This window comes from Mchenga conophoros, linkage group LG9 (genome assembly GCF_057382185.1).
Source record: "Mchenga conophoros isolate Kocher_MC1m ecotype Shallow Benthic linkage group LG9, M_conophoros_male_GT1.1, whole genome shotgun sequence".
NCBI lineage: Eukaryota > Metazoa > Chordata > Actinopteri > Cichliformes > Cichlidae > Mchenga > Mchenga conophoros.
In genome coordinates, this window is record NC_140534.1 from 13,680,031 (window position 1) to 13,705,685 (window position 25,655).

Genomic DNA, 25,655 nt, shown 5'->3' on the forward strand with positions numbered 1-25,655 from the left:
AGTGTTTGGAGAAAAACACCAACTAATCATTAGCTCAGCATGCTGGGAGAAGTTGGAGCAGAAAAGTCTTTTCATTGTCCCTGCAGCTGTTTTTCTGCCTGCACCAAACCTCTACAGCCTCATTTCTATTTGAAGTGATAACAGGAAATGGATGAGAGCGATCTGCTGCAGTATCAGGGTCACAATAAACTTTATTGTCCAGCTGCTGTGGATGAACACATGAGAGGAAGTGAACTCCTACAAAGTCTCATTTTAATGAGTGTGGCTGCTGTAAAGTGATGCACAGGAAGATGTTAACAAAAACTAATGAAACAGAGATGAAAGTAAACAGTGTTCATATTTGAAAGCACAGAGAATAAAAATATATTGTGGTGGTTAATGTGCAGGAGAGTGTGAAGAATGTAATAATGTCTTCCTGTGTCAAACACAGCTGCAGTCAAAGCAGGAAGGAAAGCACTGAAACCACTGATCAATGACCACGAGTACTGTGGGAAATATAAATGTTGTAATTTTAAATAAAACAACATTAATCAAGAGGTTATAGAAGGTTTAAACTGGAAGACATTTAAAGTAGTGTTTTGCTTGTAACTGCATACGTGCCTGCGCAGATTAGAACAGGATGTACTCAGGATGTGTCATATACGATCATGGGGCCTCACAACGAGAAACAGGAAACAGATGGAGGTGAGAGAGTGCTGAAACCGTTAGTGAGGAACAAACATCAATACTATAAAAGGAGTTGCAGACAACTGCCGCGCATGTTATGTTATCTGCTTACGCATGAAGGGGCGTGAACCCTGACATGTAAAACTGTGTATCGAAGTGCTTCCTCTTTGAGATCTACTGGACTACGCTGAGGGTGGTGTCGTGTACATCTCCCACATATGTGCTTAATAAATAATTGTTGTTGACTGGACAAGATCTGAGTAATGTTTTTTTGTTCTCAGCCCAACATCAAAGAATCAGGACAGTACCGTTCAGAGAGTTGGGGAATGGCTGCACAGAATCAAACTTTTAGGAATGGTGGAGGTGGTGGGACTGGAGGGCTGAAGGAGTTGAAAGTGTGGGGTGGGGGAGTAACAGGTCTGTCCCTGTTTGTGGAAACCACAGGAGGAGCTGTTCAGGCTGTTGCTGGGTGTGAATTGTTGATGGAGTCTTTAAACTTGTAGTTGCTGTTTTCCAGACTGAAGCAGAGTCGTTAGCTGAAAACTGGTTTTAGAGGTTAATTCAGGACACCTTCTCAGGCTCTTACAGCCTTACCTGTATCATAACAAAGTGTATAAACCCCAATCCACCTTTAACATGGTCCTTCTCCCAAACCTTCAAATAGGACTTTCTGGCCCTGTCATAGTAAAGGGCTGCTTAGAATATTAGAGCCAATGTCACAAAGTTCCTCCTGAAGTATAAGTGAGTGAGAGAGTTTCCTCACTTTGCAGCACAACACGTCTCACAAGATTTCTACAAGCAATCAGAGTGAAATTTGTACTTTGTGTTGTCAGATGAACATATGAGACACTTTGACTCTTCAGTGCAGTGTGGAGCCTAACAAAGATCTGTTTTGTGTCCCAGCTGATCAGCAGGAGGAGAAGAGTCTGACGGAGCAGCAGAGGAACATTTTCAGCCATCTGGACTCAGCTGAGTCACTACAGAGGAAACAATGAGCTCAACACAGGAGGTGAGGAAAATATCACAGTTTCACCAAATAATCAGTCACGTCTAAAACTCTCATCCTCCCAACCTGTTATATGACTGTGTTGCATATTATTATATATTATGTTGTTTTTTAGAGACCACAGCACATGTTAAAATAAGGAAGGTTTATTCATAAAAAATATTTATTAATCAAACAGACAAAACATTTTTTTCATCATCCCCAAAAATACACATTCAAAGCACCACAACAGCAGCCCGATATCAGACAGAAGCTGTCAGCTGAGCTCTGTAGAGTGGGCAATTATAATGAAGCTCTTCAGTTTGATTTGTAGATTCAAGCTGCTCTTCATATGTTTGGCCAGCAGATGTCACCAAAGAGGACTGTGTTGAAAAGCTTTGAGTAATGAACCTTTTTCAATACAAGCTTCAGTGTTTCAGAAAGCTTCATTTGGCCATCACTGATATAAATAATATTATAGAAATGATCAGAGGAGGCAAAAGTACATTTACTCTATACTTAAGTAGAAGTACAGATATTAGTGTTAAAAAAATACTTCAGTAAAAGTATTCATTCACCTTCTTTCCTTAAGTAACAGTGAAAAAGTAGAGGCTCTGAAATGTAATCAGAGTAAAAAAGTAAAAGTAGCTCCTTGAAGAACTTTTTAACCACATGTTTTTATCCAAAGTTAACTGAACCTTGTGCTTTATTAATGTAATAATAAACTAAGATTAGTAGATGAAGTACAAACTATTTATTTCTAATAAAGGTTCTCTGTTTGAATCAGTTAAGTAGAAAATGAAGGAAAATAAAACATGTGTGTATTTTCTGTTGCCTACACTGTAGAGGGTGACTTTGCCTCTAAACAGGAACATGAGCAGGGAAGAGGTTAAAGTGGGATTGAGCAGGTGGGAACCCTAAAATCAGCTGTAGTGGCTCAGCGTGGGGAAAAGAATCACAGCTCACAATAATTTCTGTTGAGAGCTCCAGTAGATTTTCTTCAAGTACAGGCTGTGATCAGCTGACCTGCTGCTCTCTGTGGATGTACTAGGGCTGCACGATTTTGCATAAAATGAGAATCACGATTTTTTTGACTTAGAATTGAGATCACGATTCTCTCACGATTTTCTTTTCCAGTATAAATATTTCTTGCACTTATTAACTGCACATCAACTTCGTAACAGTTGAGACTGAACATAAAAACAATAAATAAACATAAAAACAACAAATGTCTCACGTTTTGTTGTTGCCGCAAAATGTTGTACTGCTTGAAATTCTGTCTCCACCGTTGCTCGACGCTGCGTGTATAGAGCAGGTAGTGCAACAATAGAAAAATGGTTGCGGGACGGCACCGTGTAGCGTTTGTCTAGGGTGTTGCCGCAGGTTGCCGACCCCTGGTCTAGGGTGTTGATCATTTTCCTAAATCCCTCGTTTTGCACAGTGTTGATGGGAGCCATATCTTTGGTCAGGTGATAAGTGATAGCCTCCGTAATTTCTTTGTGCCTGCGGGAGTTCGACGGGTATAGGGAAGCGCTGTATAAGGTTCCCGTTATTGATGTTTGGGTGGTTGACCGGGACGGATTTTCTCCTGTCACTTTCTTGGCCTTTACAGCTTCATCTCTCACATGCTCTCCGTTGTTTTTTCCCCTGCCAATTTTATCAGCAAGCTGGCTTCTGTATCACGTGGTATAAGGCTCCGCCCATGTCATTTGTTGAGCAGGAAGAGTGAGCGCTTGTTTTCATGTCCCGGATCAAAATGCGGTACAATCGTCATCTTTTTTTTTTTTTTTTTTAATTGTTGTCATTCGTAAATGAGATCGCACATAAGTATGAATTGAGATCGCGATTTTCTAACGATTAATTGTGCAGCCCTAACATCTCACTTTAACTCCTGACTATGACTCACAGTTTTGCCTCTTTCATCTCTTTTTATGTTTCATACCCTGGTGATTAGTACACGATCAGGATTGTGTTTCATGTCTTACTTTTCAGGCTCAAATCAGTTTGATGCCCTTAGTGATGAAATAACTCCCCTCAAATTCCTCAAACCGAAAGTAAAAAGTCTGTTTTGAAAATATAATGAGTAGAAAGTCCTTTTTTTAAATGTGGGGAGTAAAAGTAAGGAAAATAAGGAAAAAATGATTTTAGAGTGTTTGAACAGTCATAAATTATTTTTAACAGCAGGTTGGATGTAATGTGTTTCTACTACCAGCAGGTGGGGATAAGAGACCTTTAAGGTGTTTGGTGCCACACTCCACCTTCAGGTTTAAAACTAGTGTTAATGGAGGGAGTTTGAAGGTTGAGTTTGTTCCACGACTGCATTTCACTCACTGCCTCTGTTTGTATCTCTGTCACTGCAGGACCAACATGGAGTGAGAAGTCAGCGCTCTCAGGAGGCCGACAAACCTCACAGAAGAAAGGGAGAGAAAAAACACACCTGTGACGAGTGTGGGAAGGATTTTATTGGGAAAGAGTCACTAAAACATCATCAGGTCATCCACACTGGAGAGAGACCATTCAGCTGTGACTTGTGTGGAAAGTCTTTTTCCTGGAAGAGTACTCTAAAAAGACACCAACTCATCCACAGTGGAGTTAAAGCGTACAGCTGTGATCAGTGTGGAAGAGCTTTTACTCACAGTTGCAACTTAAAGGCTCATCTAGTTACCCACTCTGGAATTAAGGCATACAGCTGTGACATCTGTGGGAAAACCTTCAGCCAGTTAGGGAACCGAAATAAACACCTACGCATTCACACCAGACATGTTGTGTACTGCTGTGAACAGTGTGGCAAACAGTTTATAACCAACACGCAGTTACAACGCCACATGTTTACCCACACTGAGGAGAGACCTTATAAATGTGACCTGTGTGAGAAGACTTTTAAATCTCCACATTACCTGAGACAACACCAACAGATCCACACCAGAAAGAGACTCTCGAAGCGCAGTTACTGTGAGGTATGTATTTATGTTTTTATCTTGTCATTTTAGCCTGACTGTTTGGAACAACTCTGCTCATTAAACTGTGTTAGCATGTTAGCAATTCTACTGCATGAAAAAGGCTGCATCTGAGGTGGCACAGTTAATCTGCCTCAGATTGTTTTGCAGCAAGTTTCATAATCTGAAAAAAAGACATAATGTCATATGTACAGACTAGAGATGGACCGATCCGATATTATGTATCGGTATCTGTCTGATACTGACGTAAATTACTGGATCGGATATCGGAGAGAAATAAAAAATGTAATCTGATCCATTAAATATCAACAAAGCACCTCACAAAACTTGTGACATGGCGTAACTCGGCTCATAACCATAGCATGTGGCAGCAGTATGCATCACGTGATAGAGTGGTTGTGGCGCGCGGGACCTGTCTGCAGTCTGTTTGAACATTTGGAGCCTCGCTACCAATCCGGCATTTCATCTCCGAGGAAGTTTTCCCAGAGAGAAGTAAAGCAAGTGTGTAAGTTCATCTCTGAATGTTTGTAAAGCATTCCAGCGTTAAGCTTAACAACCGATATATGGAGCGACTGCCTCTTCTCTCTCCCTCCCTCTCCTGCTGCTACTTCAATCATGAAACTGATTAATGATCAGCTGATCGGCTTTTCTGTCGCGAGTCCGTCTCTCTTGTTTGTTTTTGGCCCACTTCGCACCAGAAAGAGGAAACCAGCGGCTGAACAACTGCAGCACGTTTTAGCTTGATAAGCTGTTGTTAGAATTTATTTACGTTCCACACCAGGATCTTTTTCTACGTAACTGATGGCTGGTAACTGTGCAGGGGCGGATCTAGCAAAGTTTAGCCAGGGGGGCCGATAGGGCATTAACAGGGAAAAGGGGGCACAAAGACATATTTTTCTTTCTTATTCTCATTTAAAATGTCTAGCTTTTAATAAATAATTATACGAAGCTTACACCCAAAGTTTTAATCTGATGTAAAATGTATAGAAGTTCATTACTGTATATAGTAACTGTTAAGTCTAATATACCCTAGTAAGCTATAGCACTTTTTCCTTTGGGAAGGTACCATCTGTGCAGTCTGCAAATCTGTTGAAGATGTTGAATCTATTTAAATGTTCTTGAAAAATAATTGATTTCCTTGCAAGTATCATGAGGTGGAGGGTGGGTGGTTCCCATTTTGTTTTTTGTTTTTTTGTTTTGTTTTGTTTTTGCTGGGAGTTGTAGAACTTTATTAGTTAGGGTGCTTAGTCTTTAAAATACCAGAATAGGGAGGATGGAGCAGGTTTAAGTTTATTAGATTGATCAATATTGCTGAACTATGAAATATTTTGGGTGCAGTGTATTTTTTTTTGTTTGTTTGTTTTACTTGAGCATGAACTTATACAAAAAGCAGCAAGATATTAAAAAAACACTTTTATTGATTTAAAACACACTATATCGAATTCATATCAGTATCAGACATAAAAAAAGTGGTATCGTGCCATCTCTAGTACAGACCCAATGTCTGATTTCCACACATGAGGACTTACATGTAAGCTTTAATCTGCAGTTGATCGAATCCCACTGAGCAGTCCTTCCCTTTAAATCTAACCTCTCTTCTTCCTCTCCTGTCCTGTGTGTCTTATCTTTCTCCATCTCTGAGTGAAGTTAGCTCTCTTTCTTTTCTCTCCCTGTGATGTACAGCAGCTGGACCTTTAGCCAGCAACACACTGTGAGACAAACTGCACACAAACAGTTTGTGTGTTTGCTGATGTTTGTTGATAGAAACGCTGCATTTGAAATTACCTGTTTGTTCAGGTGCTGTGCAAAAAAGAAAGAAGAACAACTTCTCATAGGGCTGCACGATGTTGCATAAAATGAGAATCACAATTTTTTTGCTTAGAATTGAGATCACGATTCTGTCACGATTTTCTTTTCTAATATAAATATTTATTGCACTTATTAACTGCACATCAACTTCGTAATAGTTGAGACTGAACATAAGAACAATTTCGTCTCCACCGTTGCTCGACACTACGTGTACACAGCAGGTAGTGCAACATTTGAAAAATAGTTGCGGGATGCCACTGTGTAGCGTTTGTCTAGGGTAGGGGTCAGCAACCTTTAACACCCAAAGAGCCATTTGGACCCGGGTTCCACGCAAAAGAAAACGATGGGGGCGCAAATACTTTTTGACATCTCAAATGAAGATAACACTGTATATATTGTTTTTACCTTTATGCTTTGTGTGAACAACTAAGGTGTGTTGCTTATGAAGTCCATGAAGTGCTACAGAGAAAATTACATTTTATTTCTGTAATTAACACATTTTGAACTCTTAAAGAAATATAACAAAAGGAAAGACACCCAGCTGAACTAAAATGATCCATGTAGCAAAGAAAAACTGCTGTGAGCCGCCACCCTTATATCGCCTTTGGGCTTTTGGAGCCTTGACCTGACTTTAAAAAAAAAAAACTGGAAAAAAGCACTATGCTGCTAAAAGATGAAAAATAGATATTTGCAAAATTCTGCCTAAATATGTATTTTACCTGGTTAATGTGTGTGGCGAGGCGTGGTCTGCAGCGCTGCTGCAGGGGAGGCGGATGCACCTGAGCGGGATTCGCAATCACGCCTCGCCGCCTTAACGTCTGTGCTCTCTATGCTGTTGTGTTGGTGTGTGTTGGGCTATGAGCTGAAAAGCTACAGCCGGCTGTATGCGTACAGCAACCGTGTGTGAAAAGTGCTCAATAAAGAGATGCTGAAAAGCATCTTCATACAAACATCGTCAGGTCTGCCCTGATATGTTTACAATGGGACTTCTGCTCCTGAACCTCTGCGCACAGCGTCTGCAGATCGGGGTTGTACGAAGTCAGTTTCATCTTTACACAGGACTATAAGCTGTCATCTGTGAGGCGTGAGCGGATTTTGTTTTTAACATAGTTCATGGTGGAGAACAGCTGCTGACATAATGTGGATCCGAAGATCCATAATTGGCCTACCTGGGGCTGAAAGTCTCGATAAATTGCACGGCATTTCGGGCGGTATATCGGCTTCCGCTAGTGTGACGCTTATTTTGAGCGAAAAAAAAAATAGAATATAATTTTATTTTTATATTTCAATATCACAATAATCTTCCAATTTAGAACTACAAGTTAAAAAAGAACTAACATAAATAAAATACACTTCAGCTAAATACTTCTAATTTATTTCCCAAACCACGCGGAGCCGCACTGTAAGGACTAAAGAGCCACATGCGGCTCCGGAGCCGCAGGTTGCCGACCCCTGGTCTAGGGTGTTGATCATTTTCCTAAATCCCTCGTTTTGCACAGTGTTGATGGGAGCCATATCTTTAGCCAGGTGATAAGTGAAAGCCTCTGTAATTTCTTTGTGCCTGCGGGAGTTCGACGGCGCTGTATAAGGTTCCCGTTATTGATGTTTGGGTGGTTGACCGGGACGGATTTTCTCCTGTCACTTTCTTGGCCTTTACAGCTTCATCTCTCACATGCTCTCCGTTGTTTTTTCCCCTGCCAATTTTATCAGCAAGCTGGCTTCTGTATCACGTGGTATAAGGCTCCGCCCATGTCATTTGTTGAGCAGGAAGAGTGAGCGCTTGTTTTCATGTCCCGGATCAAAATGCGGTACAATCGTCATCTTTTTTTTCTCCTTTTTTTTTTAATCGTTGTCATTTGTAAATGAGATCGCACATAAGTATGAATTGAGATCGCGATTTTCTAACGATTGATTGTGCAGCCCTAACGTCTCACTTTAACTCCTGACTATGACTCACAGTTTTGCCTCTTTCATCTCTTTTTATGTTTCATACCCTGATGATTAGTACACGATCAGGATTGTCTTTCAATTCAATTTTATTTATATAGCGCCAAATCACAACATAAGTCGTTATGTTTCATGTGTTACTTTTCAGGCTCAAATTGGTTTGATGCCCTTAGTGATGAAATAACTCCCTTCAAATTCCTCAAATCAAAAGTAAAAAGTCTGTTTTGAAAATACAATGAGTAGAAAGTCCATTTTTTAATGTGGGGAGTAAAAGTAAGGAAAATAAGGAAAAAATGATTTTAGAGTGTTTAAACAGTCATAAATTATTTTTAACAGCAGGTTGGATGTAATGTGTTTCTACTACCAGCAGGTGGGGATAAGAGACCTTTAAGGTGTTTGGTGCCACACTCCACCTTCAGGTTTAAAACTAGTGTTAATGGAGGGAGTTTGAAGGTTTGAGTTTGTTCCACGACTGCATTTCACTCACTGCCTCTGTTTGTATCTCTGTCACTGCAGGACCAACATGGAGCGAGAAGTCAGCGCTCTCAGGAGGCCGACAAACCTCACAGAAGAAAGGGAGAGAAAAAACACACCTGTGACGAGTGTGGGATGGGTTTTATTGGGAAGGACGATCTAAAACGTCACCAGGTCATCCACACTGGAGAGAAACCGTTCAGCTGTGATTTGTGTGGAAAGTCTTTTTCCAGGAAGAGTACTCTAAAGATACACCAACTCATCCACAGTGGAGTTAAAGCATACAGCTGTGATCAGTGTGGCAAAGCTTTTACTCACAGTAGGTACTTACTGAGTCATCTAGTTACCCACTCTGGAATTAAGGCATACAGCTGTGACATCTGTGGGAAAACCTTCAGCCAGAGAGGGAACCTAAATACACACCTACGCATTCACACCAGACATGTTGTGTACTGCTGTGATCAGTGTGGCAAACATTTTACAAGAAACCAGCATTTACAACAACACATGTTTACCCACACTGAGGAACAACCTCATAAATGTGACCTGTGTGAGAAGACTTTTAAATCTATAGATTACCTAAGACGACACCAACAGATCCACACCAGAAAGAGACTCTACAAGTGCAGTTACTGTGAGGTATGTATTTATATTTTTAACTTGTCATTTTAGCCTGACTGTTTGGAACAACTCTGCTCATTAAACTGTGTTAGCTAGGGGTGGGTTTTGATAATCGATTTACCGATTAAAATCGATTCTGGCTTGGATAACGTGACATCGATTCATTAAACTCCTGAATCGATTTTTTTAAATATAATTTTATTTTGCCCGAAACACCCGAATCTCAGGTAAAACATCACAAAATTTCGACAACCACCAAACAGTAAATGAGAGCAGGTACACGGATTCTGCACGAAGACATAAACACAAAGCGCCGACCCGCAGATCAGAATCAGTGAGATGTCACCTTTCTCACCTGATAGCACGGACACGGTCGGGGCTGAAAGTTTGCAGCTCACTGATTCTGATGTTTCATCAATTCTACTGCATGAAAAAGCAGCTCTGAGTGATTATTCAGATTTTCATTTCAGTTATGATTTTGTTTGTTTTTTATTTGCTCTTTATTTCAGGCGACGTTCAGGATAAAAGTGTTGAAGGACTGACTTACACTGTCTTTGTGTCTTTGTTTAGAAGCAGAGCGACACAGATGGATCCAGTTCTCAACCCTGTCATCGCTGTGGTGGTGGGAAAGACTTTCGTTGTGACCTTTGTGGAAAAACTTTCAGTCACCAATACACCTTAAAAGTACATCAACGTAGACACACTGGAGACAAACTGAAATACTGTAAAGAATGTGGGAAAAGCTTCACCACATCACATCACTTAAAAAAACATGAACTGATTCACAGTGGGGTGTAAAAGCACCTCTGTGATCAGTGTGGGTCATCTTTCATTACTGCATGGGAGCTTAAAACACACAAACGAGTCCACACAGGAGAGAAATCATACAAGTGCAGACACTGTGACAAAAGCTTCTTACAATCAGGTAATCGTAACAGGCACGAACGTACACACATGGAAGGAAACTACAGCTGTGACCAGTGTGACAAGAGCTTCAGGAATCTCAGTTCATACTCCAAACACAAACGATCCCACGTTACTAATAAACTGTTTCACTGTTACCAATGTGCCCAAACATTCACCTCATTGTCTGCTCTGTGCAAACATCAGCGTGATCACTCAGGGCTGAAATCACTCCCATCACTGGATCACAGTGAACCTGAAGAGACAGAAAGATCTTCTTGTGGTTTCAGGGTCAGACTCAAAAAGCTTGAGATCAGGCTCCACAGAGTTCAGGTGTAAAAATGTGATGAGGCAGCTGTGAATGAACATGTTCTTCTAGTGTACTGAGAAAAATTAAACAGGTGATGAGTAAGATAAACATGTTAAATTGTGTATATTCTGTGTGTAATTTCTTACTGTCCGTATAATTCTGTGTATTAAACTCTGTTCCAAGAATATTACTCTTTTCCAGAGGATCTTTTCGAGTGCCTTGATTTTAACTGACTCTAAAAAAAGCCGGATCTCCACAGAGATCCATGATGGCTTTGCGACCAAAGCAGACAGCGGTATAAACGCTGTCTCCAGCTATACAACACAATACTTCTATACGATTTGAGTAAGACCAAAGTTATACAAACTCATTCATTTTTTAGAAGGGTTTTAAAACTGTCCAATGTTGAGGAGGTCCTGATATGAATGGACAGTTTGTTCCACAATTTAAGGAGCAGTCACAGCAAAGGCCTGGTCTCCTCTGTGTTTAATGTGGACCGTGGACAGCCAAGAGCATCTGATCCACAGACCTCCGTGATATTGCAGGAATGTACCAATTTAAATAATCTGAAAGGTATGAGGGTTCAGACCTATGCAACACCTTAAAAACAAATAATAAAATCTTAAAATGAATTCAAAAACTGACTGGCAGCCAGTGTAAGGATGCCAGTATGGGAGATATGTGGTCTCGGTTGCGTGTGCCCGTTAGTAACCTTGCTGCAGCATTTTGGATCAGCTGCAGTCGGCTGACTGACGACAGACTAACACCAGAGTAAAGACTATTACAAAAGTCCAGGCGAGCTGAAATGTAATTGCTAATATATATTTGTGTGTTGCCACACCTTCATTTTCCCGAGAGATTCTATTTTACAAACACTCCTTTATCCATCCATCCATCCATCCATCCATCTTCATCCGCTTTATCTGGGGCCTGGTCGCGGGGGCAGCAGCCTAAGCAAAGAGGCCCAGACCTCCCTCTCCCCAGCCACCTCCTCCAGCTTATCCGGGGGAATACCAAGGCGTTCCCAGGCCAGCCGAGAGATATAATCTCTCCAGCGTGTCCTGGGTCTGCCCCGGGGCCTCCTCCCAGTGGGACATGCCTGGAACACCTCACCCAGGAGGCGCCCAGGGGGCATCCTTGTCAGATGCCCGAACCACCTCAGCTGGCTCCTTTCGATGTGGAGCAGCAGCTGCTCTACTCTGAGCCCCTCCCGGATGGCCGAACTTCTCACCCTATCTCTAAGGGAGAGGCCAGCCACCCTTCGGAGGAAGCTCATTTCTGCCGCTTGTATCCGCGATCTCGTTCTTTCGGTCACTACCCACAGCTCGTGGCCATAGGTGAGGGTAGGGACGTAGACCGACCGGTAAATTGAGAGCTTCGCTTTTACACTCAGCTCCCTCTTCACCACGACGGACCGGTGCAGCGTCCGCATTACTGCAGCTGCAGCCCCAATCCGTCTGTCGATCTCCGGCTCCCTTCTCCCATCACTCGCGAACAAGACCCCGAGATACTTGAACTCCTCCACTTGGGGAAGGAACTCATCCCCGACCCGGAGTGGGCACTCCACCCTTTTCCGGCTGAGAACCATGGCCTCAGATTTGGAGGTGCTGATCCTCATTCCCGCTGCTTCACACTCGGCTGCAAACCGTTCCAGTGCGAGGCCCTCACCTGATGAAGCCAACAGAACCACATCATCTGCAAAAATCAGAGATGAGATTCTGAGGCCACCAAAGCGAAAGCCCTCCGCCACTTGGCTGCGCCTATAAATTCTGTCCATAAAAATTATGAACAGAACCGGAGACAAAGGGCAGCCCTGGCGGAGCCCATCACCCACCGGGAACGAGTCCGACTTATTGCCGGCAATGCGAACCAAGCTCTTGCAACGGTTGTATAGGGATCGAATGGCCCGTAGCAATGGGCCAGACACCCCATATTCCCGCAACACCTCCCACAGGACACCCCGAGGGACACGGTCGAATGCCTTCTCCAAGTCCACAAAACACATGTAGACTGGTTGGGCAAACTCCCATGCACCCTCAAGTATCCTGGAGAGGATAAAGAGCTGGTCCAGTGCTCCGCGACCAGGACGAAAACCGCATTGTTCCTCCTGTATCCGAGGTTCGACTAACGGACGAACTCTCCTTACCAGCATTACAGGTCAGTTTTTGCAACTGACCTGTAATGTTGTCTGTCATCACTGTCAGTGCTGTATGTTTAATATCACGGTGGCTTCTGTGAATCTGTTTTACTGTTTCTGAACTCTCGCATCTTCTGTTTACAGTCTTTGGTTAGAGAAGCGCTTTTAGCAGCTTGTCAGAGGAGAATGCACTTCCTGAACAACAATGACCCCTAGAGGCTGAAGACAGTAATGCATATATCATATTTTTGATTTTTGGTTCTGTACATATAACAGTAAAATGTTTAGGATGTTGTGGGGATAAAAACAAACACTTCAGTCAACCCACACTTGGACCCTGAAATGTGCGAAGATCTAAATATTTATCAAAGTCAGATTTATAATATGTGATGTATAACTGTGTTTTATAGGGAAAACAAGGTTGAGTATGGAGAGAAATAATAGAGTAACAGAGATTAATGAAATATTACACAGACATAAAGAATCATATTTTTAAAATCAGTCACTCCTGTTAAAAGATAAGATATTATTAGAATACTTTTAAAAGGCTCTAAATAACATTTACCCTGCAATAACACAACTTGGAAACTCCCATTGTAAATTAGTGCTATATATAAAAGGAAATACATACATGAATTAATTAAAAAAAAAAACTATTTAATGACATTAATATAACCACTAAGAAACCCTAACTCATCGAATCAAACTCAGCCTGCACAGTAAAATACAGTCAAATTGATCAAAAACTGAACTGATGACTTCCTACTTAGAGACTCATTTCAGTTCAGTGATGGTGGATTATAACCTCCATTCAAATCATTTAAAAAAGAGAAAACTGTAGAACATGTTATATTACACTGTGAGAAGGTAAATGATCCAAAACCTCAGTAACATAAAAACAAAACTGGATCTTATTGATTTACTGCAAAAGGACTCAAGAAGAGAAAGTTATCAGGCCTTATTCCAGTTTTTTTGAAAGAGAGTAAATCGTTGCTGGTTGATGTTCCAGTTCACACTCCACACCAGCTGGTGGCGGTAATTCACCATTTTGTTGTTTGACAACCGCAAATAAACGATATGAAGAAGAAGAAGAAGGGGCGGAGCAAAGTAAGAATGTTCCACGAGAGGAGGTTTTTGCAGAGAGAGCTGTTTTTCCATTCAAAGAGAATAAAGTAGTACCACCGTTGGGATCGATATCTGCATCGATCTGCCCACCCTTGTCTCCTGGATCGTAGCTGAGATCAGCGTGAACCACGTGGGTCTCTGCTCCCTGATCTGTTTCCTGTGTTTGGAAAGAGTTGCAGCTTCATCGCGGAGTTTCTCTCGGTTTGTGGGCTCATCTAAAGGTAAGCACCGAGCTAACTTTACTGTGAGTTCAGTTCATGTTGAGTTTAGCTCCTGAATGAGGTCTTCTGCTGCTCTCCTCGGTGTCTGTTCACAGTTTATTGTGAACACGTTGAGAGAAGAGCGAGAGAGTGTTTGGAGAAAAACACCAACTAATCATTAGCTCAGCATGCTGGGAGAAGTTGGAGCAGAAAAGTCTTTTCATTGTCCCTGCAGCTGTTTTTCTGCCTGCACCAAACCTCTACAGCCTCGTTTCTATTTGAAGTGATAACAGGAAATGGATGAGAGCGATCTGCTGCAGTATCAGGGTCACAATAAACTTTCTTGTCCAGCTGCTGTGGATGAACACGTGAGAGGAAGTGAACTCCTACAAAGTCTCATTTTAATGAGTCTGGCTGCTGTAAAGTGATGCACAGGAAGATGTTAACAAAAACTAATGAAACAGAGATGAAAGTAAACAGTGTTCATATTTGAAAGCACAGAGAATAAAATATATTGTGGTGGTTAATGTGCAGCTCCTGGTGATTTGGTAGAAAAATATGACTTTATGACCCTGTCATAGTAAAGGGCTGCTTAGAATATTAGAGCCAATGTCACAAAGTTCCTCCTGAAGTATAAGTGAGTGAGAGAGTTTCCTCACTTTGCAGCACAACACGTCTCACAAGATTTCTACAAGCAATCAGAGTGAAATTTGTACTTTGTGTTGTCAGATGAACATATGAGACACTTTGACTCTTCAGTGCAGTGTGGAGCCTAACAAAGATCTGTTTTGTGTCCCAGCTGATCAGCAGGAGGAGAAGAGTCTGACGGAGCAGCAGAGGAACATTTTCAGCCATCTGGACTCAGCTGAGTCACTACAGAGGAAACAATGAGCTCAACACAGGAGGTGAGGAAAATATCACAGTTTCACCACATTAAAGTATAATATTTTAACGGAAACAAAACATTAATTAAAAAATTATTGAAACACAAATTACAACATTGTATTAAAATTTCAATCATCAACTCAAATACTTGGTTCTAATTGAACAGAAATTTCTATGAACATGCAAGAACTGTGTAGAACATGAATCCGTCTGCGTCAGATCCTGAAGTCACGGGTAAGAGACAAGTGGAACCAAAATCTAGGCCATTTGCTTTTTGAAGTTTGCAAAGACTGCTAAATTGTGCCAGTGGTAGTTCACTCTTTGCAACATAGTTCGCTGTTTTAAACTGATTTTCAGGTTTATTTTTAGTATGTTATTTGCAATTGGTGTTTGTTCTGGGAAAGATATTGCAGACTGAGCAATAATGCATTTCTTGAGGGAAAACCAACAACACATCCGGCAGAACATTGTTATTTACACGGGTGCACATAAGTGGTTCGCATTCGCTGTCAAAATAAAAAACACACACCAGATAAGAAGTTGCAACGCGCGTTTGCGTCCATATAAAAAGCTGTTTTTGTCCGCTAGAGTGGGATTTTCATGACACATTCTGCACCAAATCTCTGTGCGTTCATCATTTGTTTGAAGCCAGCTCACCTCCTGCAACCACTTTTCCGAGAATACGCGTTTCTTTTGTGGTTTGGACTCCTTCTGACATTTCTTTGGCGGTGGAGGAACGCCAAAGTAATTGCTTAAAGGAGCTTGCTTCTTCGACATCTTTAAGAGTTCTAAACAAATGTCTGTCCTCCTCCAGAAAATCTTATGTACGCAAACACGCGTTGCAACTTCTTATCTTGTGTGCGTTTTTTATTTTGACAGCGAATGCGCACCTGCGGACCACTTATGTGCACCCCTGGTTATATAGCGTGTCATATTGCAGCCACAGAAATTCTTTTGTCCATGAAACCATAAAGCTGCTCAATGGGGTAATTGCATTGATAAATTCTTTCTCAAGTGTCTCAGATTATTCAATTAACTGGTCAAAATCTACAGTTCTTCCGATTAATTGCTCCTTCCATAATTCTTCTCCTTCCCCACTGCAATCTGGAAATATTAAATATTTAGGTATTAATGTCTCTCCTAAGCTTTCAGAATTAACTAAATTAAACCACATCCCACTTTTAAAGAAGGTAGAAGGCGATCTGGCTAGGTGGAAATATCTACCCACATCACTCATGGGAAGGGTTGCCGCTGTAAAAATGATGGTCTTGCCAAAAATAAACTATTTATTTTCAATGATCCCAAAAAAGCCATAACAAGATTGGTTCAGATCTCTAGACTCGTATATTTCTAAATTCCTTTGGAAAGATAAACCCCCACGTATCAGCTTAAAAACACTACAAAAGACCAAGGATAAGGAGTATTAGATCTGCCTAACTTTAATCACTATTTTTTAGCCAACAGGCTTCAGTTCATCTCTAGATGGTTTAAACACACCCTCTTAGATGAACCTTGGATAGATGTAGAACAGGCACTATGTAATAACCTAGAAATTTCAGACCTTTAAATACACGTAGACATTGAGGGCTAGCAGGAGGGACCATGCGCTTACCTGCTGCTCTCTGGCAGGTAGCTCCATGCCCTCCTGAGTTTTAATTGCACCTTAGAACACACATGCATCAACACTACAATGAGCGGGTGGAGGGAGGTTTGGAGTCTTCTCTCACCCCCATTCTCTGCGACCTGCTGGAGCAGGGGGGCTAGGACTAGGAGGAGGAGTTGGCCGTCCGACTGCGGTCTGGAGTGTGGAGCCTTCCTGCTGCTGCAGAGTCGGGGCGGTCTGCCTCTCCCCACCGCAGGGAAAAGGGAAACACCACCTGGGTCTGGGTGCAGTTCCCCCCTCCAGGGGCGGGGGCACCTAGACCCGGTTTGTAGAGTACGCTTGGGGAGTGTGGTCGTGTGTACAACGTCTCTTTATGTCTGTCTCCACGTTGGTTGAGTGTGGAGTAAGTGCATATGAGAGCATGAGGGTGGGAATGGATGTTTGTATCTGTGTGTGCCTGTATGTCTGTGTCTATATGTCAGGTTGGGTGTCAGGCGCCACCTCTCTGGGGACATCTCAGGCCCTCCAAGGTTTGGAGGCCTATCTCCCCCTACCACCACTTCCCCTGCCAGTGGTGGACCCCCTCAGACATCGGTGCGTTGGTGGTTCTTTGTGTCCAGGGATGGGCGTCCGGGTACACACCGGCTCACTCCTTGGCGGCCGCTTATCGGGGCCTGGAGCCTGGGGCTCGCTCGGGCCACTTCGGAGGTGGGGTGCCCCCGGCCTCTCGGCCTGGGGCTCGGTCACTCAGGCGCAGCTGGCTGCCGGCGGAGCTCACGGGCACGTCACTGCAACTCCCCCTGGCTTCTGCTCCGCGGCTGCTGAGTGAGCCCCTATCTGGGACTCTCCTCAGCTCTTTCCGGGACAGTGGCGCGGCTGCCCCTCTGTTGGTCTTCCTTGGTCTCTTGTGTTCTGGGGGCCTCTGGATGTCTGGAGTTTTGATCTCCTCCACACCTGCTTCATGCCCTGGAGGACGGGGCTGTGGCCCCCCCCACACCCTCTAGCAGATTATTACATGAAGGAACCTTTTAAAAAACAAAAAACAAGCGCGTCCATGCTCACAGGTGTACACACGGGTGATCACACCCACAAACTACACCCTTTTTGGCTCCTACCTCAAAGCACACTGTGTTCTGTTGATCTTATGTGCTGCACAATAATGTTTAACATTTAGTATTTACTGTCATATTGCCATATATCATTGTGATGTTGTTTATTCTATTACTCTTGTTCTCTTCTGCTTGCTTTCTTTTTTCTTTCTCAGCAGGTGATTGATATATGCATTTTTTTTCACTGCCCGTTCTGTTGGTTTTTGTCTGTTGCCCTTCTCCCCCGTCCCTCTTCTAAGCTGTTTCTCTTTCCCTCTTTCTTTCTCCCCTTCTTTCCCCCAGTCAAGTCTGTCCCGTATTCAGTAAGTGAAAATAAAATAAACAATAAAAGGTGAATCAAATGGACCATTACGGCAAGGCTGGGATGGTCAGTTTGGTAAAGTAAATCCGTTGGGCATCTTTCTTTGCCTTTAGACAACAATTCTGATGGCAAAAGAGCCAAACGGGACAGGCCAAAAAAAAAAAAAAAGAAAAAAGAAATTTCAGACCTACCATTTATCAGCTCAAACATCCAATGACATGAATGCTTTAAAAGCATCAACATCAGCTCTTCTCTGACAGCATGGTGGGAGTTTCTAAAAATGACAGAGTCTTCATTAATCCCATGCAAACGTACACCTATCTGGAACAATCCGGACATATTACAAAACAATAATATGATAAACTTTCCAGATTGGAGTTGCAAAGGAATTAAATACTTGGAACATATATTGGAAGGAACAGACTTTATTTCGTTTGACAGACACAATATGGGATCAACAAGAAACAATTTTTGGAATATCAACAAATTAAACCCATAGTAAAAAATACATTTAATCCCAGTGAAGCTGAATTAGAAACACCACCAAGTGTGGTACAATTTATTTATTTTTTAGTCTAAAACCCCCCAAATTATTGTCTAAAATATACAGAACACTTTCTAAAATAGATGAATCAATATCCCTTCCTATTGCAAAATGGGAAGCAGATTTATCGATCAGCTTAGACCCAAACCTTTGGTCTCAGATATGCTTAAAAACCTTTCAATGGATCAGAAATCCCAGTTTGCAATTAATACAATACAAAATATTACACAGAGTGCACTATACTGGTCATAGGATGTTCAAGATGGGCTATACGCCTTCCAACAACTGCTCACACTGCACAGCAAATACACCGGACAATTACATCCACGCTCTTTGGTTCTGTCCACCAGTGCAGAAGTTTTGGCGTGAGATATGTGAAGACTTATCAAAGTGTCTGAAATGTAACATTCCAGCCTCCCCTTTAGTATGCTTGCTTGGCAACTTGGATGAGGTCACTGCAGAAATAAACACGTTGTTTTTACGGCCCTATGCATTGCCAAGAAAATGGTCCTCATTAACTGGAAAAATAAAAATAATCTTAATTCTAACCAATATAAAAACCCTCTAATAGATCACATTAGTCTTGATACAGCCTCTGCCATCACATTTGATCAATTCCTTTGGGCTCCATCACCTAGTGGGGGTGGGGGGTCATGGTTTGGTCCTGCCTTCGCTATTGTGGTTGATATGGGGGTAGGGACGGCCTTAGGGCGTCTGGGGAGTTCCTAGGGATGTTTCCCTGGAGGGCCTAACCCGGGGGATGTGGCCATGACCTGGTTAGGGGCTCTGGTGGCTCTTAGATGGTGTTTTCCTTGTTGCTGCGTACAGCGGAGATGGGGGAGGGTCTGTGCTGGCGGATGTTGGTTACTGGCCTGGTAGCCTGGCTGCCCCTGGGTGGGTCCGGGATGGGCGTGGAGGCTTGGGGGTCTGGGGGTGCTCCGCCCCCGGTCTGGGGTGCTGGCTGGGCCTTGGGGGCTTGGGTCCTGGCTGTTGTGTCGCCGGAGCTGCGGGGGGGTGGGTGCAGGGGGGGCTCAGTCCCAGTGCAGGGGACCTCTGGTGCATCGGCCCAACTAGGGGTCTCTCTAACTGGTGGGGAGGCTGTTATATCTTTGCAGGTGGTCTCCTCTCTACAGGAGCTCACTCTGCAGGTGGGGGGAGAGATATAGGAGAGGTGGAGAATGAACTCAACCTGGGTGTCTATTGTCTTGTGTAGTTTGGGAGATGATTGGATGATGGGGTGGGTGCAGTTTTCTCTGGGGTGGAGTCGGGTGGGCTGCCCCGGACTCTGTGGGGCTGGGCGGTGCTGCTGCTGCGGGCCCCGGTCCGGATGGGCCTGGGCCCCCTTGCCCTGGTGGGTTCCAGAGTGTGTGGGTGCCTACTGGGGTCAGTGGGGGAGCTGGCCCCAGGGAGGGGCCGCTTGCCCCTCCCTTTCTTCCCTCCCTGTCCTCAGCTGCCTCCCTATTCCCGCTCTACCACACCCACCCGCACACGCAGGGCTTGGGGTGCAGGTTTGTCACCAGGGTGCAGGGGAGGCACTCCCCCTCTGTCCCCTTCTGGCCGCCTGTGCCTCAATTTTATTCTGCAACCTAGACACATTACTCACACTCTCACATAACACATACATATAGGGCCTTGGGGGTGGGCACGTTTTACAGCATCCAGAGGATGGTCGGTGTACTCCAACCCACCTCTGGCGCTGGTGCCCTACCCTCAATTTTAAATGCATTTAGACACTAAGGGTTTTCGGGAAGAGCCGTGCTGCTCTCTGAGAGGAAGCTAGTACCATGCTCTCCTGTGTTTTAAATGCACTTTAGAACAGCACACAGCAACACTACATATGAGCGGGCGTAGGGAGGTTCGGGGTCTTCACTCACCCCGGTTCTGTTAGCCGTCAGGGCTGGGGGGCTGGGAGGAGGTGCTGGCCCTCAGATTGGGGTCTGGGATGCGGGGCCTCCCTGCTACTGCAGATAAGGAGGTGGTCCGCTTGCCTCCACCCCAGAGAGAAGCGTTACATCTCCTGGGTCTAGGTGCGGCTTGCACCTCTGGGGGCAGGGGTACCTGGACCTGGGATATAGAGTATGTTTGGGGAGTGTGACTGTCTGTGCAGTGTCTATTTGTGTCTGTCTACACGTTGGGTGAGTGCCGAGTATTTGGTTGTGTATATGGGGGTGGGAATGCACGTTTGTGTCCGCGTGCGCCTGTTCATCTGTCTATATGTCAGGTTGGGTCTTAGACTCAGCCTCTCTGGGTACATCTCAGGCCCTGCAAAGTACGGAGGCCTATCTCCCCTCACCACACTCCCTGCTGGTGGCTGATGCCCTCAGACGTTGGTGTGTTGGTGGTTCTTGTCTCAGACCTCTGGCCTCTGGGCCTGAAGCTCAGTCCTCTTTGGCACAGCTGGCTGCCAGCAGAGCCCGCGGGCACGCCACTGCAACCCCTTGTGACCTCTCGTTTGGGGCTCTACTCAGCTCTTCCCAGGAGGGTGGCACGGTTCCCCCCCCTTTTGGTGGTCTTCCTCGGGTCCTCGTACTCTGGGGCCTCTGGATGTCTGGGGCCTGGATCTCCTCCATACCTGCTTCATGCCCTGGGGGACGGGGCTATGGCTCCCCACACTCCCTAGTAGATCGTTACATGGAGAAACCTTTGGAATACAAGCATGCTGATCCACACGGGTATCCACACAGGTATCCACACAGGTGTACACACGGATGTTCACAGACGCGGACTACACCTTTCTTGGCTGCTGCCTCAAAGCACATTGTGCGCTGTCTATCTTGCGTGCTGCACAATAGCGTTTAATATTTAGCATCTACTGTTATCTACTGCTAGCTAGTTTATTGTGATGGTGCTGTATTTATTATGTTGCTCTTTTTTTTTTTTTTTTTTTTTTTTTTTTGCTTTGTCTTCTGTTTTTTTTTCTCCATACAGGTGATCCAGGTGTTTTGTTTGTTTTTCTTTCTTTCTTCCCCCCTTTCTCACCGTCTCTTCTCCCCTCTGTTTTTCTTTCTCTCCCTCTCTTTCTTTCATTCTTTCTCCCTGTCCTATCCCCCAGTCATGTCTGTCCTGTTTGTAGCAACTGAAAATAAAATAAAATAAATACATAATTATAATAAAGGTCAATCAAATGGACCAATATGGCAAGGCCATGATGATCCGCTTGGTAAAATAAATCCACTTGGCATCTTTCTTGGCCTTAAGACAACAATTCTGATGGCTAAAGATCCAAACGGGACAAAAAAAAAAAAAAGCTGCACTTTCTTTTTGCCTTACAGTCTGATTTGTCAGAACTTTTCCATTTTCTGGTAAGCTTTTCTTTGGCTGTCAGTTCTTCACCCTGACCTGTCTTATTTGGCTCAGCAGAACTAAAATATATATCCTGTTGCTTTTACACACACACTCACATAACGCTCAGCGATTCGCTGCGCGATCAGCCTCTCACATGTTTAAGCTTGCTGCGGGAGATTTCACTTGTCATGTCTGCGTAGTAAGCTAATGATTGATAAGACGATGTCAGAGGAATTGGTGCGCAAATTATCGTCACTCACCAATCAGTGCTGTCGCTCTCTATACACAGTTCGCCCGATAGCAAAGTGAAAGCAAAAAACAAGCGAAAATTCAAACGCAATTTCAATATGTCACATATTGACAATGGCTCATCGATGCCAATGACATAATTACCCAGCTACATTTCCGAAGGAATGCAAAAGCATTGATATATATTTTTCCTTCCTATGATAGCCCAACGGGCAGGGCAGAGATAGATTTTGGTAGCCCGACTGGAAAAATCGCTAGCCCCGGGACTTCGGGCTAGCAATTTTGCCCTGATCAGTCACGTCTAAAACTCTCATACTCCCAACCTGTTATATGACTCTGTATTTTATTATATATACAATCACTTCACTAAATAGTTTGTCTCAGATTGTTTTGCAGCATCCTTCAATATATGAAAAAACATAATGTCACATGTAAAGACTCAATATCTGATTTCAACACATTAGGACTTGCATGTAAGCTTTACATTTCCAGTTTATTAAATCCACTGTGTACAAATGTACAACAATGTACAACTGAATTAACATTGAGTTGATCAAATCCCACTGAGCAGTCCTTCCCTTTAAATCTAACCTCTCTTCTTCCTCTCCTGTCCTGTGTGTCTTATCTTTCTCCATCTCTGAGTGAAGTTAGCTCTCTTTCTTTTCTCTCCCTGTGATGTACAGCAGCTGGACCTTTAGCCAGCAACACACTGTGAGACAAACTGCACACAACAGGCTAGCTAGGTACTGAAGTACTGTGACTGCAACTTATGAGCACCTGCATTTGTTTAGTGCTGTGCAAGAGGGGGGGGGGGGGGGGGGGAACCAGCCCATTTTAACCCCTGGCTATGGCACACAGTTTTGCCTCTTTCATGTTCATCTTAGCTTTCATGTGTTACTGTTTAGGCTCAAATCGGTTTAATGTTTGATGCCTGCAGTGATGAAATAACTCCCCGCAAATGCCTTAAACCAAAAGTAAAAAGTCTGTTTTGTAAATGTAAGTTGTAGAAAATACAGATATATTTTTAATGTAGGGAGTAAAAGTAAAAAATTCCTCAGGTTACAATCAGACTCTGATGTTCTCCTTCACTGAACCAAGCTAGCAGTTGTGCAACGGATCACGGTTGATCCATAATCCGAACCGATCCCACTCCACGTTTCGGCACGCACGTGATCCGAACATTCGAAAAAGAAGGAAAAAAAGTATGTGTATGGTGCACATGGTCAGTCTGTCAAGTGATAATCATGGCCAGTGCTAGCGGTCCAAGTGGAGGAGCAGAGGAGTTTGCAGCATTTAAGCAGCCCTTTGCTGCCCAGTCCGACCGGGCTAAAGCTATTACAAAAGCTACTGGTGTGTTTAGGTGCAGACGGGAGGCCGTTTTCCGTTGGGCAAAACAAGGGGTTTAAACTATGATGAACGTGCTTGAGCCAAATAATAATATCCCGTTGCGCGTCCACTTCAGTGACAAGATCGTATCCAGGCAGGTATGAGTAGGAAAAGTTTAAAGTTATGGCTGAACTGTCCCAGTCATCTTCTGTTGCCCTAACTACAAATGGGTGGACCTCCAGGTCAACGAACAGCTACGTGACCGTGACCGCTCATTATATCACAGCGGAGTGTTAGATACAAAGCCCTGTACTGCCCTATATTGCACCTTAATATGTTTTTATATAATTGCGTGGAATGAGTCTTGAGTTGAATGTTTTTAATAGGCAAAAATATACTTAAATAAGTTAATAAGTAAATGTAAAAATTTTGTCTTTCTTTTCCTCTTTTGCTGATCCGAAAATTGATCCGATCCGTGACTTAAAACCGTGATTCGATACTAACCATGAGATTGTTGATCCGTTGCACCACTATAAAAATATCTAATAGGAAACAGCAACTTGAAATATAAAAAAGTATAGACCTGGTAAACATTTATTACTTTTCTGAGTGTGTTAGCATGCTAGTCTTAATATTTGTGTAACGCAGGAGGGATGGGCATAATTTTAGAGTGTTTGAACAGTCATTAATTATTTTTAACACCAGTTTGGATGTAATGTGGTAGAACTACCACCAGGTGGGGATAAGAGACCTTTAAGGTGTTTGGTGCCACACTCCACCTTCAGGTTTAAAACTAGTGTTAATGGAGGGAGTTTGAAGGTTGAGTTTGTTCCACGACTGCATTTCACTCACTGCCTCTGTTTGTATCTCTGTCACTGCAGGACCAACATGGAGCGAGAAGTCAGCGCTCTCAGGAGGCCGACAAACCTCACAGAAGAAAGGGAGAGAAAACATACAGCTGTGATGATTGTGGGAAGGAGTTTACTGTGAAGGCTGAACTAAATCGTCATCAGGTCATCCACACTGGAGAGAGACCGTTCAGCTGTGACTTGTGTGGAAAGTCTTTTTCCTGGGAGCGTTCCCTAAAACAACATCAACTCATCCACAGTGGAGTTAAAGCGTACAGCTGTGATCAGTGTGGCAGAACTTTTACTCAAAGGAGCCACTTACAGAATCATCTAGTGACCCACTCTGGAATTAAGGCATACAGCTGTGACATTTGTGGAAAAACTTTCAGCCACATAAGGAGCCGAAATACACACCTAAACATTCACACCAGACACGTTGTGTACTGCTGTGAACAGTGTGATAAACAGTTTATAACGGGCACACAGTTACAACAACACATGTTTACTCACACTGTGGAGAGACCTTATAAATGTGACCAGTGTGAGAAGACTTTTAAAGCTCCACGTTACCTGAGGCAACACCAACAGATCCACACCAGAAAGAGACTCTACAAGTGCAGTTACTGTGAGGTATGTATTTATATTGTTATCTTGTCATTTTAGCCTGACTGTTTGGAACAACTCTGCTCATTAAACTGTGTTAGCATGTTAGCAATTCTACTGCATGGAAAAGCAGCTCTGAGTGATTATTCAGATTTTCATTTCAGTTATGGTTTTTGTTTACACGATCATGAAAAACTAAAAGTGGTGAAAATTAATATGATGGTGTTATTTAATGTTCAGGCAGTTTCCTGGTATATCATGATATTGTTATTATTTCAGCATAAATGGCCTTTTGTTTACAGAGCCTGATTCCTCTGTTAGGAGCACATGTAATAAAATAAAACACAATGAAAATAAGCTCAAAACCAAAACATTCTGTAATCTTCTCTTATGGTTAACAAAGTTGTATCGTTACGTAATGGTATTGTAATATTGTAGCAGTAGTATCATTGCTTGTTTTTAACTTTAGTACTTTTAGACATTAGTGTTAAAATACTAATTTAATGTTATAATTGCAGTGTCATGGGGGTAGTAGTGTTTGTGTTGTGTCCCATTCAGCTGAGTGTTATAACTGCACAGTTACAGTATTATTAATGCAGTAATAAATGAGTATTACTACAGTGTTACATTAGTAGTTTAGCACTGTGTTGGTACCCTGCAAATATTAGCAAAGTAGTACTTTAGTGTAACTCAGATGTTACTGTAACATGAAATAAGTATTATGTAGTATTATGATGGTAGTATTGTAGTTATTGCAGCCCAGTAAAC

The 25,655-nt window shown here is 43.1% G+C and overlaps 1 pseudogene across 1 annotated transcript in view; it reads left to right on the forward strand.

Moving 5' to 3' along the window:
- LOC146566978 (uncharacterized) overlaps positions 1–25,655 on the forward strand; it is a 29,536-nt pseudogene that overhangs the window by 332 nt on the left and 3,549 nt on the right. Inside the window, exons 2-5 of the transcript XR_014893864.1 lie at positions 1,570–1,675; positions 4,012–4,608; positions 8,881–9,477; positions 24,318–24,914. The product of XR_014893864.1 is annotated as an uncharacterized LOC146566978 (transcript). The remainder of the gene's footprint in view (positions 1–1,569; positions 1,676–4,011; positions 4,609–8,880; positions 9,478–24,317; positions 24,915–25,655) is intronic.